At 41.8% G+C, this 17,537-nt stretch overlaps 1 protein-coding gene across 1 annotated transcript in view; it reads right to left on the reverse strand.

Moving 5' to 3' along the window:
* The window catches only part of LOC126151537 (helix-loop-helix protein delilah-like), a 44,732-nt gene extending 27,403 nt beyond the window's left edge, over nucleotides 1-17,329 (reverse strand). Inside the window, exon 1 of the mRNA XM_049915951.1 lies at nucleotides 16,654-17,329. The gene's annotated coding sequence lies outside the window, so the exon portion shown is untranslated. The remainder of the gene's footprint in view (nucleotides 1-16,653) is intronic.
* Nucleotides 17,330-17,537: the final 208 nt, after the last annotated feature.

Raw genomic sequence — 17,537 nt, forward strand, 5'->3', positions numbered from 1 at the left:
TGTAAACCTGACAATGTACTGAATAAAACAGAAAATAAATAATAATATGTGTTAAATGTGCTCTATCTCGAAAACCATTCCGAATAAGGCGTATGTCTATATGAATCTTTTTGCTTCAAATGAGCGTTTCTGTAGTATCCCTTAATGTTAACTATTCCTCGTTGGGCACCTTGTGTAAGATGCGCAAACAGCATCAGATGCTGAGTGATCACTGTGAAGAACACAGTCATACCACGTACTCGTGTGAACAACATTATCAGCACCTGACAGAATTGGAAAGGTGTCTCGTTCTGGGTCTCCATTTGGCGGGCTGGTCGAATAGTGTAATTTTCAAATTTTTGGGCCATCAGAAGTGACAGTGGCCTGATGTTGGACCGAATGGGAACTTGACGGCAGGCATGCCCGTCTCCGAGGTTCCTGTCGAACACGACGCAGCATCACAAAGAAAGATCGGCGTATTGTGTGCATCGTAATACCTTTACATGGCTGCCCTCCATCTGAGAACATGTAATGGATTGTCTGCAACATTTTGTGTCATTCCGCACCCTTGGTTGGGGACTGGCAGCAGCCCAGCCAGGAAATTCCACCTCATGTGTAGGCTGCCGTTTACACAGCAACACCAACGGCTACGTTTGCAGCGGTGACATGACGGGGAATCATACAGTTCTGATGAACGTCATCGCGTCGTGTTCAGTGAGATATGTTTCTACAGTACCCGAGATGACCGTCATCGATGAAAATGGTGGCGACTTGGGGAGACATTCTTCCAGTGATTTCAAGAGTCACAGCGGTATTACTGATGGCGTCGTGGTGGAGGAGGCGTTGTGTATGGCATCAGATCATGGGTGGTAGTGGCTGAGGGAACTGCGACAGCACAATAGTAGGTCGTGGACATATTGTGCTTACTCTCTTACCTCTCATGCCACAATATTGTTGTGCGATTTTTCAACAGGATAATTCTCATACACATTTGGGACGTGTCCCCACGAACTGTCTGAGTGATATTGAGGTAATCCTGTTGCCTGCAAGACCTACAGGTCTGCCACAGCAGATCATGTGTGGGATCAGCTCCGACGTCAACACCATCCCAGTGCCAGTATTCGGTGCACAAAGAGTGAATTGGAAGAGTCGTAGGCCATCTTGTCTCAGGAGGGGATACGACGGCTTTATGAGATTCTTCCCAACCAAATGAGTGCATATATCCAGGCCAGAGGGTGCAATGTCATACCGATAAATAGGCTTAGACTGACAAGTTCTTTGTAAATTTTACTCGATATTGTAATTATCGCCGGCCCGGGTGGCCGAGCGGTTCAAGGCGCTACAGTCTGGAACCGCGCGACCGCTACGGTCGCAGGTTCGAATCCTGCCTCGGGTATGGATGTGTGTGATGTCCTTAGGTTAGTTAGGTTTAAGTAGTTCTAAGTTCTAGGGGACTGATGACCTCAGAAGTTGAGTCCCATAGTGCTCAGAGCCATTTGAACCATTTTTTTGTAATTATCAAAATGACATCACACACCCTCTCAACCTGTGCAGTTTCATTTTGTTCTCTCGTGCCTTTCTGGGTGGTTCACTTTTTTTTGTCTAGGAGAGTAGTGGTATTTACTAACACTGCACTATTATTATTTGCACCCTTTCATGGCTATCGGACGATGTGGAGGGAGCGAGAGACCACATTTCATAAATATCCTTACCGAAAAATTAGAACAAAAATACGCCTCAGATTTACTCTACACTAAAGGCAGATTCGAAATGAGAACCGTTAAGGATTTGAACTAGTTCAAAGAATGTTATCAACCGCACACTTCGTAACCGTCCCTAAAACTGAGATTTGAGTAATTTTCCAATTAAAGACGCAGCCATTCCCATTCGGTAAACTGTTACTACTTACACCTTCTGTAAAGTATACCAGTCCGAGCTCGTGAATTAAATGTCGGTTGCATTGTTGTTCAATTTACCTTAGATTGATTCTGCACAATCACTGTCGTTAGTGGACAAATAATGTTGTCTGCAATTACCCGTATTTTTTAAACGGTGCATACTCTAAACCGATGAACATGGTAAAATCGACATAGTTACTCAACTTGCAACGGAAGATTTTTCCAAGTCACTGCTGTATAGCTTAAAAAGCACGTGTCTAGTACCGGCGGGTACTTCTCAATATTAACCATTATTAACCAATGACCCTTCTCCAAAATGACTTGCTACTCGTTGCCGCGCCAGGACCTTGTTACTGAACCAAATTAAAACTGGGCAGACAGCACTGAAAGACTATGTAGATCAGCAACGAGGAAGCATACGATTCGATTACCTACACTATGTGATCAAAAGTATCCGGACACCCCCAAAACATACGTTTTTAATATTAGGTGCATTGTGCTGCCACCTAATCTCAGGTACTCCATATCAGCCACCTCAGTAGTCAATAGACATCGTGAGAGAGCAGAATGGGGCGCTCCGCCCAAGTCACGGTTATCGAACGTGGTCACGTGATTCGGTGTCACTTGTGTCATGTCACTTGTGTCATACGTCTGTACACGAGATTTCCACACTCCCAAACATGACTAGGTCCACTGTTTCTGATGGGATAGTGAAGTGGAAGCATGAAGGGACACGTACAGCACAAAATCGTACAGGCCGACCTCCTCTGTTGACTGACAGAGACCGCCGACAGTTGAATAGGGTCGTAATGTGTAATAGGCAGACATGTATCCCGACCACTGCATGCACTATGACAGTTAGGCAGGAGGTGAGAAAACTTGGATTTCATGGTCGAGCGGCTGCTCATAAGCCACACATCACGCCAGTAAATGCCATACGACGCCTCGCTTGGTGTAAGAAGCGTAAACATTGGACGATTGAACAGTGGAAAAACGTTGTGTGAAGAGACGGATCAAGGTACACAATGTGGCGATCCGATGGCAGGCTGTGGGTATGGCTAATGCCCGGTGAAAATCATCTGCCAGCTCGTTTAGTGCCATCAGTAAAATTCGAAGGCGGTGGTGTCTGATGTGGTCTTGTTTTTCATGGAGGGGGACAGCACCCCTTGGTGTTTTTCGTGGCACTGTCACAACACAGGCCTACACTGATGTTTTAAGCACCTTCTTGCTTCCCACTGTTGAAAAGCAATTCGGGGATGGCAATTGCATCTTTCAACACGATCGAGCGAGCACTTGTTCATAAAGCACGGCCTGTGACGGAGTGGTTACACGACAATAACATCCCTGTAATGGACTGGCCTGCACAGAGTCCTGACCTGAATCCTACATAACACCTTTGGGAAGTTTTGGAACGCCGATTTCGTGCCAGGCCTCGCCGACCGACATCGATACCTCTCCTCAGTCCGGCACTCCGTCAAGAATGGGCTGCCATTCCCCAAGAAACCTTCCAGCACCTGACTGAATGTATGCCTGCGAGAGTGGAAGCTGTCATCAAGGCTAAGGGTGGGCCAACACAATAGTGAATTCCAGCATTGCCGATGGAGGCCACCACGAACTTGTAAGTCAGTTTCAGCCAGGTGTTCGGATACTTTTGATCACATAGTGTAGATACGCTTTTTCGTCTTCTTTCACAGTTCTGTCATCGGAAGAATTCCCGAGGAAAATCACAAAAGTGAGATAATGGCGACGCCGAGGTTGTTGTTCCTGTGTAGCATCCTACAAGATTTTATTTATAGCGTCAACGTTCATGAAAAAGCATGCAGACTTCCTCTTTACGAAGTAATATTCTGCAAGCTGCCACCGTCTGGCAAAGTGGCTGCCACGAGATGAAAGCTAATTTACAGAAAAATTTCCAAAGCCGTAACGTATTAACGTATCCCTTGTTGTTTCGCCTCTATTTGCACAATTTAGACATTGAGAATGTACAAAACGAGGTTATTGAAGAGGAAAATATCACGTACGTGGCAAGTGTCAAAGTTTTTGTTTCGGTAGCACTCTCTGTTTTAGTTGGTCACAAGTGGGCCACACAGCATGTATCGACTAAGAGTGAATTTATTTCTTCCACATTCACTACATTCAGCCGCCATGGTGTAGTGGTTAAAACAAACGTGGGAGATTGGCGATTCAGACACCTCTCCACCCATACACAAATAGTTTACGGCAAAAGCCGCTGTTAGTCCTTTGAAAAGGACACTGACGATTTCTGTCCCTGTTGTGGTGAAACGGAATATAGCGACAGGTACACGAGGATTCTTACCGCCCCAGCGTGTGCGGGTAAGACGATAAGAAAATGGTACGGTGAAGAGCAGTTGAACGTAATGGACAGTGTCTTGAAAGAAGGATATAAGATTAACAACAACAAAAGTAAAACGAGGATAATGGAATGTAGTCGAATTAAGTCGGGTGATGCTGAGGGAATTAGATTAGGAAATGAGACACTTAAAGTAGTAAAGGAGTTTTGCTATTTGGCGAGCAAAATAACTGATGATGGTCGAAGTAGAGAGGATATAAAATGTAGACTGGCAATGGCAAGGAAAGCGTATCTGAAGAAGAGAAATTTGTTAACATCGAGTATAGATTTAAGTGTCAGGAAGTCCTTTCTGAAAGTATTTGTATGGAGTGTAGCCATGTATGGAAGTGAAAAATGGATGATAAATAGTTTAGACAAGAAGAGAAATGTGGTGCTACAGAAGAACGCTGAAGATAGATGGGTAGATCACGTAACTAATGAGGAAGTATTGAATAGAATTGGGGAGAAGAGGAGTTTGTAGCACAAGTTGACTAGAAGAAGGGACCGGTTGGTAGGACATGTTCTGAGGCATCAAGGGATCACAGACTTAGCATTGGAGGGCACCATGGAGGGTAAAAATCGTAGAGGGAGACCAAGAGACGAATACACTAAGCAGATTCAGAAGGATGTAGGTTGCAGTAGGTACTGGGAGATGAAGAAGCTTGCACAGGATAGAGTAACATGGAGAGCTGCATCAAACCAGTCTCAGGACTGAAGACAACAACAACAACAACAAGTAATACGTGGAAAATCTCTGGGGAATGGACAGACTATATTTAATCAATTTTTGTACTGTCTTAGTTACAAACACAATTTTGTTGTTGCAAGTTTGTTCGTTTCTGACACTTTGTTTTCAAATATCCAGCATGGTTATACTGACAGTTTTTCTTCTCAACTGCTTTCTTCTGATGATAAGTAAAAAACTCAGAATATCTACCATTGTCCCTAATAAAAGTTTCTAAACGCTGTATAATCGATTATCTTCCTCGGTACCACATGCCAGGTGTCTGCTTTATACGCCGAAATCGTTCTTTAACACGCTGATGAAGAATGCTAACATTCACAATACGTCCTGAACACACTATGTCTTTTAAATAGCCCCAAAAATCCAGTGGATTGAGATCAGGATATGGAACAGGTGAAGATGTTTCTGCCACATAACTTTCCATTTTATTTGAGATATGCTGATTTAAAATGGTTCTTGGTTGCAAAAAAATGAAATTGCTACCCATCGTGCACCAACCTCATGTTCAGACATAAGTGTTGTGGAACGTCTTCAAGAAGAACATATAAACAAGCCATAAAAAATTCACTGTATGATGCTCCAGTCACTGTTCCGTGGAAAAGGGAATGTTCTGTTAATCTGTCTCCAATTATATACGCCCATACATTAACGCTAAACTTTAGTGGAAAATAAAAAGACAGAGATGAAGGAATCATCTCACAACAAGAAAGTGTATGGAACTAAACGAATAGAAAAAAATGTCCATGTGTATATGAGAAATCTTTAGATTCCTCTTACGTCCTCCATTCGTTCACCGGAGGTTTCTCACTCATTAGTTAACACCCTGTATGTACCGAACGTGCCTCAGGAACAATTTTCCTTACGAAGTCTTGTTGTCCGTAACGTATCTGTTGTTTGTATCTGCTGGGATACCACTGAGTGATTCCGCGAGATGCATTCATAGATTGTGTTCTCTGCTTAATCTTGTCTTACATACCTCAATTCAACATTTACTATTTATTGTTAATTTTTTGCAATCTTTCTCTCGCGGTCACTTTCCTATTGGCAGTCCTCTTCCAGAAATTTGGATGGGAATAAATCGAGAATCTCTTTCCAACGGAGAAATCATCATGATACTTTTTAATCAAAGGCCACATATTCAACAAACTAGCACCCTGACCATCCCCCTTAAAACAAGAATTGAATGGAAGACGATGCACTTTCAAGCTTGGCGACAACCACTTTTCCAACATTTGTAACTGCAGGTATGTGGCACAATAAAAGGTGTCCGATGGGTCCGTCGCTCGGTTTTGTCACATATCGGATTTGCCGGGAACGCTTCATATCGACCTACCTTTGTGTGTTTTTTTCTTTCCTGCCAACGCCAGCGGGATAGCAATATTAGGGTCAAAATTGCGTGGTGAAGCTAAACGCTCCAGTTTCTGACGGTAATGTCAAGCACCGATTACGTCAGCATTTCCCCTCACACGTCTAGGCCCACCGCAAAGATCTCTCTTGTCATTTAGATTTTTCTTCAAGATTTTCAGCGTTTTTCGATAAACGTCGATGTGAAGAAATAGCACATAAGTTGCGTTAAAAATTGTTTTTTAACGCAAGTATGTCCAGTGACTTCACAACAGAAATCTTGTTATTCCATTCCCTCCGTCACGCCCTAGCGCAATGGGACTTCTTCTTTCGTGGCCATGTACCTGCTTCACACAGTCGAAGACTGGCGTGTTGAAAGCTCAAAAAGTAGTAAGACTCCTTCACACAGTAAGAGTAAAATTATGTTCTGCTAAAATTTGAAAAGAACAACTTCAAATATGTACCGAAAATTGTGATACAATATAATATGAAATAGTAATATCAGTACTCGATATCGTCATTCTGATATTGGGATATCGATTCATCTGGTGAGAAAACATCCCCGACATACACTGAACAGCCAAAGAAACCGGTACACCTGCATGAGATTGTGTAGGGCCCCCGCGAGCACTCAGAACTGTTGCAACAGGACTAATGTCTGAAGTAGTGCTGGACGGAATTGAACAGCACGTTATAGGCATCCCAGACATGCTCAATAATGTTCATGTCTGGATAGTTTGGAGGCCAGCGGAAGTGTTCAAACTCAGAAGAGTGTTCATGGAGCCACTCTGTAGCAATTCTGGACTATGGGGTGTCGCATTGTCCTGCTGGAATTGCCGAAGTCCGTCGGAATGCACAATGGACATGAATGGATGCATTTCTTGATGCAATAATTTACCAACAGCCGTATGTATTGTAGAAATTTATTTTGTGCTCTTCTTATGTTCTACCGGTTTCAGCTTTACACTGATGCCATCTTCAGGCCCCACACGTCATAGTCGTAAAATTGTTATACACGAAGGAGCCATATAATTGGATGCGTGAATCCAATCGATATGCAACAGCTCTTGGTGGCCAGGCGACACAGAGTCAGGAAAATCCCCACTTCATCGCTACCTGGGAGATGCTGTGTCCTATCGCTCGTGCGCCGACTATAACAACAAGTTCAAGCTCACTAAGAATCTTGATAACCTCCGATTGCAGCAGCAGCAACCAATCTAACAACTACGCCAGACACTTGTTGTCTTATATAGGCGTTGCCGACCGCAGCGTCGTATTGTGCCTGTTTACATACCTCTATATTTGAATACGCATGGCCAGCCGCTGTGACCGAGCGGTTCTAGGCGCTTCAGTCTGGAACCGCGCGACCGCTACGGATGCAGATTCGAATCCTGCCGCGGGCATGGATGTGAGTGATGTCCTTAGGTTAGTTAGGTTTAAGTAGTTCTAAGTTCTAGGGTACTGATGACCTCAGATGTTGAGTGCCATGGTGCTCCGAGCCATTTGAATACGCATCCCTATACTAGTTTCTTTGGCGCTTCAATGTACATCGATACGTTTTGGAAGTACTTTCGATGTATGGATATTTTATCAACGGCCCTAGTTTTGATGCATTGTATATGTTCTGTCTTTAAGGGACTAAGGATGTCAAAGGAGGCTTAATGCGATCACTACGCCGGAAACATCGCGTGCCTACCGATGTAGGACCTAAGTCATAATAAGATGTTACAAAAAAAACTGCTGCTTCTTATGGTTTGATGCAGCTCTCCACGCTATCCTGTGCAAGCTTCTTCATCTCCCAGTACCTACTGCAACCTACATCCTTCTGAATCTGTTTAGTGTATTCATCTCTTGGTCTCCCTCTACGATTTTTACCCTCCACACTGCCCTCCAATACTAAAGTGGTGATCCCTTGATGCCTCAGAACATGTCCTACCAACCGATCCCTTCTTCTGGTCAAGTTGTGCCACGAACTTCTCTTCTCCCCAATCCTATTCAATATTTCCTCATTAGTTACGTGATCTACCCATCTAATCATCAGCATTCTTCTGCAGCACCACATTTCGAAAGCTTCTGTTCTCTTCTTGTCCAAACTATTTATCGTCCACGTTTCACTTCCATACATGGCTACACTCTATACAAATACTTTTAGAAAAGACTTCCTGACACTTAAATCTGTACTCGATGTTAACAAATTTGACCCCTGCCACCTTCAGAATTTGAAAGAGAGTATTCCAGTCAACACTGTCAAAAGCTTTCTCAAAGTCTACAAATGCTAGAAACGTAGGTTTGCCTTACTATTTTCTAAGATAAGTCGTAGGGTCAGTATTGCCTCACGTGTTCCATTATTTCTACGGAATCCAAACTGATCTTCCCCGAGGCCGGGTTCTACCAGTTTTTCCATTCGTATGTAAAGAATTCGTGTTAGCATTTTGCAGCTGTGGCTTATTAAACTGATAGTTCGGTAATTTTCACATCTGCCAACACCTGCTTTCTTCGGGATTGGAATTATTATATTCTTCTTGAAGCCTGAGGGTATTTCGCCTGTCTCATACATCTTGCTCACTACATGGTGGAGTTTTGTCAGGGCTGGCTCTCCCAAGGCTATCAGTAGTTCTAATGGAATGTTGTCTTAAAGCTATCCAACAGTAATTGAACGTTATAAATGTTTATCAATATTTTTTGTCTGTATGTCCACGTCCCGAGATTCCAACATCTTTTGAAGTTTGTGGTTACTCGATTTTACGTGGGTTAGTGTTTGTGAGCCAATAGCCTTGCCTCTGTGATAACACCGGTTCCCGTCTGATCACCGAAGTTAAGCGCTGTCGGAATGGGCTAGCTGTGAAGAGAATAAAATTTCATAGCATTTAAACCTAAAATGACGCTATAAATCGAAAGATTTAACTAAGACAATCGTTATGGGCCTTACACTGCCGTTAGAGTGTCTTGGTCTCGTTAACCTTGTTCCTAGTAAGAGTTTCACAAGATTTGCAAAGGCCTACAAAATTACTTTATGATGTCTCTCAGCATCACACTGAATAGCTTTCCCAACAGCAGCTTGACGAATTTTGCAGCGGCGCTCTCTGCGTGTACACGAGGTGGAAGACGTTAGATGTTTCTCATAGCCCTCTGACGTTAATGCCTGATTATTATATTGACGTCAAATTACAAAAAAATTAAAACTAATTTATTTCTTCGTTGACGTCATAATTTTGGTATATACATGAATGATAAGAACTCTAATATTTTAGCAATTTCTAGAGCTCTTCCAGGAACAACATTGGCTTGTGTTTTGGTTTCTGTTCAGATACAGAATCACAACATTAGGGATACAACAATAGTTTTAATCTGTCAAATTTCAGCAGTATAGTTGAAGTGTGGTTGCCCGAATAAAAGGCATGAAGTAATTCCCTCATCTGGTAACACTTGGCGCGAAAATAAAAAACTTCTACAAATAAAGAAAGGTCCCTAGCTCAAACCCAAAAATAGATGTACTACTTTTTTCAGTTTTGTTTAATTCAGATTATAAATATTATTGTAATTAATGTGAAATGTGTCATACCCAATACAAACAAAAATGGATCAAATGGCTCTGAGCACTATGGGACTCAACATCTGAGGTCATCAGTCCCCTAGAACTTAGAACTAGTTAAAGCTAACTAACCTAAGGACATCACACATATCCATGCCCGAGGCAGGATTCGATCCTGCGACCGTAGCGGTCGCGTGGTTCCAGACTGAAGCGCCTAGAACCACTCGGCCACACTGGCAGGCCCCAATACAAACAAAATAATGAGAGGAACTAGAACTTAAAAGGCATGAAAATGAGATTGATGTAAATTTATTTCGTTAATTGGCTAGTTATCATTCCACTTTAAAATAACAGCAAGAGAAAACACAGGTAACAGTATAAGACGATGTATTAGATGAAGTGTTATATTTTTAGATAAAATGATGAGGTCAGTTTGTTCAACTTAATAAAATAAATGGCAGTTTGCATCTCTTGTGCCTTGAGTACATTTCTCAAATGTGCGTATGCTTGAAAGTTTGCAACATTTTCACGATTCTTCGTTTAAGACGAATCTCCGATTTGATACAAAACATTAAAAAATTGTCGAAACCTTTTTAAATTAACAATCGTCTTCATAGAACAATATTTCTATTGTTTACAGTCAATGATACATATAAACAGTTCATCAATGAGAAGCAGTAATGAATGAGATGTAGTAATGAGGTGCGAAGCTTCCCATGGGTGGAGAGGGGGTGGGGGGGATTTCAGCTCTTAATAGTTTTGTGTTTCATGTCCTTACACGTTAGTATCATAAAAACATGCCTGTACTTCGTTCGAGTACACATCATTTTCTGCAGATCACATCCACCTTGAAGTGAACATACTAGTCTTCCCAATGTATTTGGCAGCTTCGGTGCAGCGGTCTAAATGTCACCTTACGCCTTGTTAATAAACGCCTTTGCTAATTTGCTTTGCTGTATGGCGTTCGGAAGTGACTTCTAGGCAGCGTGTATTTCAAAGAACCAACATTTCTCACTAAAAATTTCCAATCTGTATTTCTTGTTAATCGGGCGCTGCATTGACAAGGAGGGTTTGAAACGACATCACTAAGAACGGGAAGAAGTTAAGCAAATGATTACATTCTTCGTGATTTCTTAGCACTTCGTTGACTGGTCCTTACTCTCCCTAATCTTGTGACATACGAGTACAAACCCGAGTGGTGAATCCGTTTGAAAAAGCTGCATATTTATGATGCGTTCCTACACCTTGCATTCATACTAATTAGAAACAGAAGCCCGAATAAATTGTGATGCCACTCGCTTCGAAAATGCTGCTCTGCGCTATGAACGTCGAGTAACACGTACAAACACTTACATGCTCATATATTCAGTACATTTTCGTGTCCAACTTCGCTAACACACTTGTGCACGTTTTATCCACACCGTGTCCACTGTCAGAAGGAGATCGCTCTCCTAAATGCAAATAGGTTACATTGCCTTCATTAAAAGATGCGAATGAATAATTGTTGGTATTTTTCTGTAGTGGATTAATTCATTCTGTTGTAGATTAATTCGTTTAGCATCATCTTAGGCAGGTTCCTCTAGACTGCTGTTTTGCTATTACTCTCCTTTGGGAGAGCGTGTTAATTTCTGCATCCACATATATTATCAGCAAGCCATTGGGCAGTGTATGGCGGCGGGAACTTCGTAGCAATATTACAGATTATCTTTCACACTCCTTTCGCATATTGATCGATGGAAAATTACTATCCACCTACCTCTGTACGCCCTCATCCCCCGTATCTTATTTCATTTCTTCGGTAGATACACGATTGTGCCAGCATAATAATCGCGCTGCATTTTTATTTTTGAATGTAGGTTCCCTGCATTTATCCAAAAGACTTTCACGAGAATTAAATCGACATTCTTCCGAGGATTTCCATGTAAGTACACCGACCATATCTGATCCTCCTTCGTATGGTCTGTAGTGGCCTCTTACGAACCCAGCAGCGCGTTTCTGAGTTGATGAGTACTGCAAACACTGGAATAATACCCTACAACTGTTCGCACTGGCGTCTTGTACGCAATTTACTTTATTGATGCACTGCGCTGTCCCAGAATCCTTCCAAGAAATGATTAATCTTCTTACTATCTCTTCATTATTAGAATTCTGGGAAAGCGCAGTGCATCTGTAAAGATATTACCTGTAAGACGAAATTCTTGTTACCTGAAGCCACAGAGAAATAAGAAATCTAAAAATGGGTTACCTACAGCTCTACTATAAAATTTACTGTACCCTACATATCCTGAAGCTTAAAATGTTAATATTACATACAGCAATATAGAACTGTTCCAATAGTTTAATTTTGCTATCCAGGTGAATGTGTACATTTTCCTCTAAAACTCCAGTATACATACAGCGTACTGCAATACCAACTGTTATCTTGCAGATACCACAGCATTTATGATACAGAGAGGCGGACAATGGAAGGAGGCATGTTAGGAATAGTGATAACACGCAGGAAGTTAAGTAAATGATGAAGAGAAAAACAGGTGCAGAGCGTCTCACAATGATATTTGTTCGATGTGAGCTGGGCTTGTGAGATTGACTAGCTACCTGATTATGGATTAAGGAAATGTTTTGCCGGATGCTCGGTATTAATGCCGTAGTGTAGTGCGTAGAGCTGATGATCGCAAAATTTGTAAATAGCAGACACCTCGATGTAGAAGCAAAAATATAAAAAAGTGACTAAAACAGATTGATGTGTTAGTGATAAGACGAATAACATTCAAAAAATATTGGTGCATGATCAACACGAACAACCACACGAGATTATTTATATACGAGTAGTGAATGAAGAGGCACAGGATTATTACATGGGAATGCTTGCCTGCGGGATGCTTTAGATTTCAGTGTGAAGCTCATGAAGTGCCTGTCGAACAACGCTCATGAGGCAATTGTAGAATTACTCCATGGCTACCATGCTCGATTCAGACAAACAAACATAGAAATGACCACAAATATATAGTAAAATGTTATGAATTCGGCTTCTCCAACACCTGAGACTTAATAGTGGCACTTCGCAATATTTATCAAGAATATTTCTGGAAGATGATAACATATCAGTCGCTCATAGTGTAACACGCTGTCGGCTCTGAAGTGAGAGGCTTAAACATCGACCTGTTAGCTTGCAACAAGCGCTTGTGTGAACAGGAAGCGCGAAGAACGAAAACAAATCATGTTTTCAAACAATTGTTTACATCATTACATCATTATCTTATTTGCTCCGGGCAACATGAAGTTTTAGAAACCCTCTCTCAGATAAGACGTGAATCATTCAGAGAATCAAAAATTCTGACTCCTCTCACTATATAAACCTCCTTGGTGGCAATTGTAATCATCTGTATTGCTAATCAAACTTCGTAGTAAGAAATTGCACTTTATTTTGCTTTTCCATTGAAGGGAAATTCTTTGTAGAAAGTTTCCATATGATTGGAATGCGAAAGTAATTGATCCGTGAATCTTATTCGACAGCAGAAGGCCACCTGCCAGCAATGGGTTTCATCTTCTCTCTTCCTTTCATTCCGTACCTAACTCAAACACAAATATTGGTGAAAGCGTTCCGCAACAGTCAGTAACACATCTGACATTTCGCCAGCAAGTCGTAAGAGAATAGCAGAAAGTCACATCTACTAGGACATTCCCATCAACGCTTTGTGGGCTACTTGACTTCAGTTATAGCGTATATGAATGCAGCTTCTGTAGAAAATAAGCCCATTTGTGTGGTTGTTTTTGGGGAGATCTGCACAGGACCGAGAAAGGTAGCTCAGAGGTTAGGCTATATGTCACTACCCCAGTCCCAGCCTGTCCATCCAAACTCTAGCTTTACGTGCTTTCTCTACATCGTGTAAGACAGAAACAGCCAGAGTAGTTCTGAAAAATACACGGGCGATTCATTATTCATTCTTTTCAAATACGTGCTTGTGCTTCGTCTCGGTGACTAAAACACTTCAATACGCCTTCATTCCTTCCGTTTGTGATAGCAATAGCAGTTTTCAGTTGCCTGCCGGAAACGGTTTGCCCCGGCAGCTGTGACCGAGCGGTTCTAGGCGCGTCAGTCCAGAACCGCGCTGCTGTTACGGTCGCAGGTTCGAATCCTGCCTCGGGCATGGATGTGTGTGATGTCCTTAGGTTAGCTAGGTTTAAGTAGTTCTAAGTCTTGGGGACTGATGACCTCAGATGTTAAGTCTCATAGTGATTGGAGCCATTTTTGAACCATTTGAATTTGAAACGTTTCCAGGATATTTGATGTTATCGTAAATCCTATGCTGATCTCAGAAATTTTGGTTTCTGACTTCCTCCCAAGGACTCTGCGTGCAGATTCTTACAGTATGAATATGCTCTCGACACATAAAATGAGCATAAACTGCCAGTGTGCCCATTAAGGTCGGACAGCGCTGTGTGTCGATTGCTATCAGGAGTGTGGTTGCAATCTCGCTGTTCGATGGACCAGTGAACTTTTCAGACTGCCCCAGTTCAGTATACGCCATTTGATAAGAACGTGAGAATTTCATGCAGTCCAGTATCTCTGACTACCAACAGGAGTCATTCATATGAATTTAACATTTGGTAAGCTATGCAGGAGTGTCACAAACAGTCTGAAAAGCTTGTGAGCGTGTTGCAGTGTACGCTGTGATGGGAAATAATTATTAAGGAAAAAATTCCCTACGTTGCACCGTTTCCGAGTTAATTAACACTGAAGTTAGCCAATCAGCCGCAGCGTGCGCAGATTCAAGTGGCCCGCCTGATACAATATGTGTCAACTGTTCTCCCAGCGCATACAACAGCACACGAGTCTGCTCTGACTTTGGTTCGGACACGATCCTTACTACCATCTTAAATCCAGTTTTTACGTGCTCTCTTGTTCGTTTTTAGGAAACCAAACGGCGAACACATTTGGAAACACCGTTTCTAGCGGGGCAATTGAATTTGCGAGCGCAAACTTCAATTGTAATTAGCTCGGAAACGGCGCAACAAATCGAGCGCTTTTCGTAACAATTATTTCTCAGAAATACGTACCCTGCAAAACACTAACAAGCTCTTCAGACTGTTTCTGACCACGCTGTATAATATAAAGAGTACGTAGATATAACGAACATAATATATGAAGAATCCTGCTGGTACATATCTCAAACAATTTTGACTCTGGACAGGCAATATGGAAAACTGAGTTCGTAAATAAATACCTAAAAGAATTTTACTCATTTTGACGCCGGATGTCCATATACTTAAATGAATCGAAACAACTTCATGAACTCTTTTAAACCAGAAAATGATACTGTACAAACATCATCTCCTAAGCCGCCCCCCCCCCCTTTCCCCATTACAATGTTTGGTTGATAATGATACACATGTACGACTAGTACACAGACAAATAAATCTATTTTGGACAATTTAAAAGTAAAAATGTTCGTGATATGCTACAATACATTAATGTGAGACCAACCATGCACTCGACTACATAACGCAATAGTACAAACAGTGACACAGAGAGACTGTTTTGATAACTTCTTATCCTTGTATGACTGAGTGCACGGAAAATTTCGCTCCAGTATTTGTGACCAAATATATACTTGCTTCGTATTATTATCGAATAGCGTATGTCAGACAGTGCTTAACATACCTTTAAATGCGGCAAATACATACTGCGAATTTTCCTTTTTTTTTATAATTCAGAAAGGTCACTGAAATGTAAAACACAGACAACAGCCCCAGTAAGTTCTCAGTACTACTGCGATTTCTTGTCAAATAATGATCGGTGCAGGTTCCGATGTTTCTTCTCCGTCTTGAGGGAGAAAGGAACGAGTATAAATTTGTGGAGGTGCTTTCTATGTAAATGTCTGAAGTTATTTTTCCGTTGAGGTACTTTTCCTGATATTCGTACGCTTTACTTACGTTCCTTCCCAACCATCTAAGTGTAAAATCATTTTACTTGAGATACCTTCCTGATGCATTATTGACTTTTTATCCTCAGAATTTAGTGAGACTCTTTAACGATTGTCATAATAACGATTCTTTCGTCTACTTTCACGTTATTAGAAGTCCTTACCTTCAGAGACATGCACTTGCACAACCTTATCAGAAATTTAAAAAATGTACATTTGATGGTAAATTCACTTAAAGATGTGGATTACACACTTAATTTATATTATTTTAATCCTCATACTTATTCAGTGAAGAATCTACTCCTGCGGTAGTGGTTCGACAGTGGTAAACAGCACGATTCTTACGTGAGAGTTCTTGGTGTACGCAACAGTAGGAGATGTGAAATCGATTCGTAATTTTTGTACGGTGAGTAACTCCCTACGTGTAGTTGCGTGAAATGAAGCACTTATTGCTAATTAAGGTGATATAACTCTCTATGGATTCGTGCTAGAAGTGTGTCTAAGTTACAGTTATTCAGAAGTTTTTGACTTAAAAGATCCGTGATCATGAGTCCGTAATTTTTCATATTAAAATTTCGTCTGTAGTTTTTATTCTAATATAAGTTAATTTTTTATTGTAACCTTATTTAAATATTAATCTATTTTTTAATCTCTTTTTAGTATCAAAAATATTTTCGCACGTTTACACACACTGGAAACTGAACTTTATTCTTTGTTTTACAGAGAGATTTTAAAGGTTCATTGAGCAACTAGGGCATCTGTGCATTGTAAACGACGTTTTATTTATGAGTAACTGCAATAACAGTTGTAACAGTTGTAACAGTGTAAATACTGTACAATACAGATGAAATGAGAAACTTGTGTTATAAATGAACACTTACCTTAAAATGATTTCGCTGACTGCCCTGGCCACTAATACACATGAAATGTAACAGTCAGTGGCGGAATGTCCGCGGTACAGTTCAGATACTTGTGGTGCGTTGTTGTCGGCTACAGTACAAATTCGGTTCAGACTGGTTGCTGATCAGTTTCTATGGCGGACAACGATTGATTTTGTTAACAAGTGCTCTTGCAGCGACATTACAGTAAAGCTTGTCATAAACAACTCATATAACGGATACTGAGTAAGCTGTGGAAGACTGTACTTTATAATGTCAATCATTTATTTTTGACTGCTGAGTATGGACACAGTGCAAGCGTTCCGTAGAAGTTATTATTTGCATGGTTTCTAGTTTTCAGATCATACGAAAAAAGTTCTTTTTCACCACGAATGTCAATAAATTCTTCGTTTGTTGGTCTCATCACATGATTTTGGAGTGAAAAAGACTTAAGCCAAATGAGATCCACAGTTCGCTGACGCAGGAAACTGTAATCCGATTGTCAGTATCATTAACCGGGTGTCATGTCGATGATCCCCTATGATTGAAACGTAAATGACGCTGTACGAGAGTTCGTGTTCTAACCACGCATAGAAGTCTCCACGTGGCACCTGCGGCACTCCGCAACGCGACGCACGGGCGCTCCTGCGACGTCTGCAGCACTTGTGGCCGTGGCGCCTGCCCCAGCGGCACTGCCGGCCGGCCGGCCCGTCGCACGCGCCGGCGTCTGCCCGGTCCAGGGAGGCGCGCCTCCCCACCCTGTCCAGCGGCAGAAGAGCTGCGCCTCCAGCCAGCTGGAGCTACCAGCTACCGGCCGCTGGGCACGAGCCGCGCAGGCTTCGCCGCCGTTAACTGTTACAGTTACGAGACTGTTAACCGCAGATGAC

The sequence above is a fragment of the Schistocerca cancellata genome, chromosome 1 (assembly GCF_023864275.1).
Source record: "Schistocerca cancellata isolate TAMUIC-IGC-003103 chromosome 1, iqSchCanc2.1, whole genome shotgun sequence".
NCBI lineage: Eukaryota > Metazoa > Arthropoda > Insecta > Orthoptera > Acrididae > Schistocerca > Schistocerca cancellata.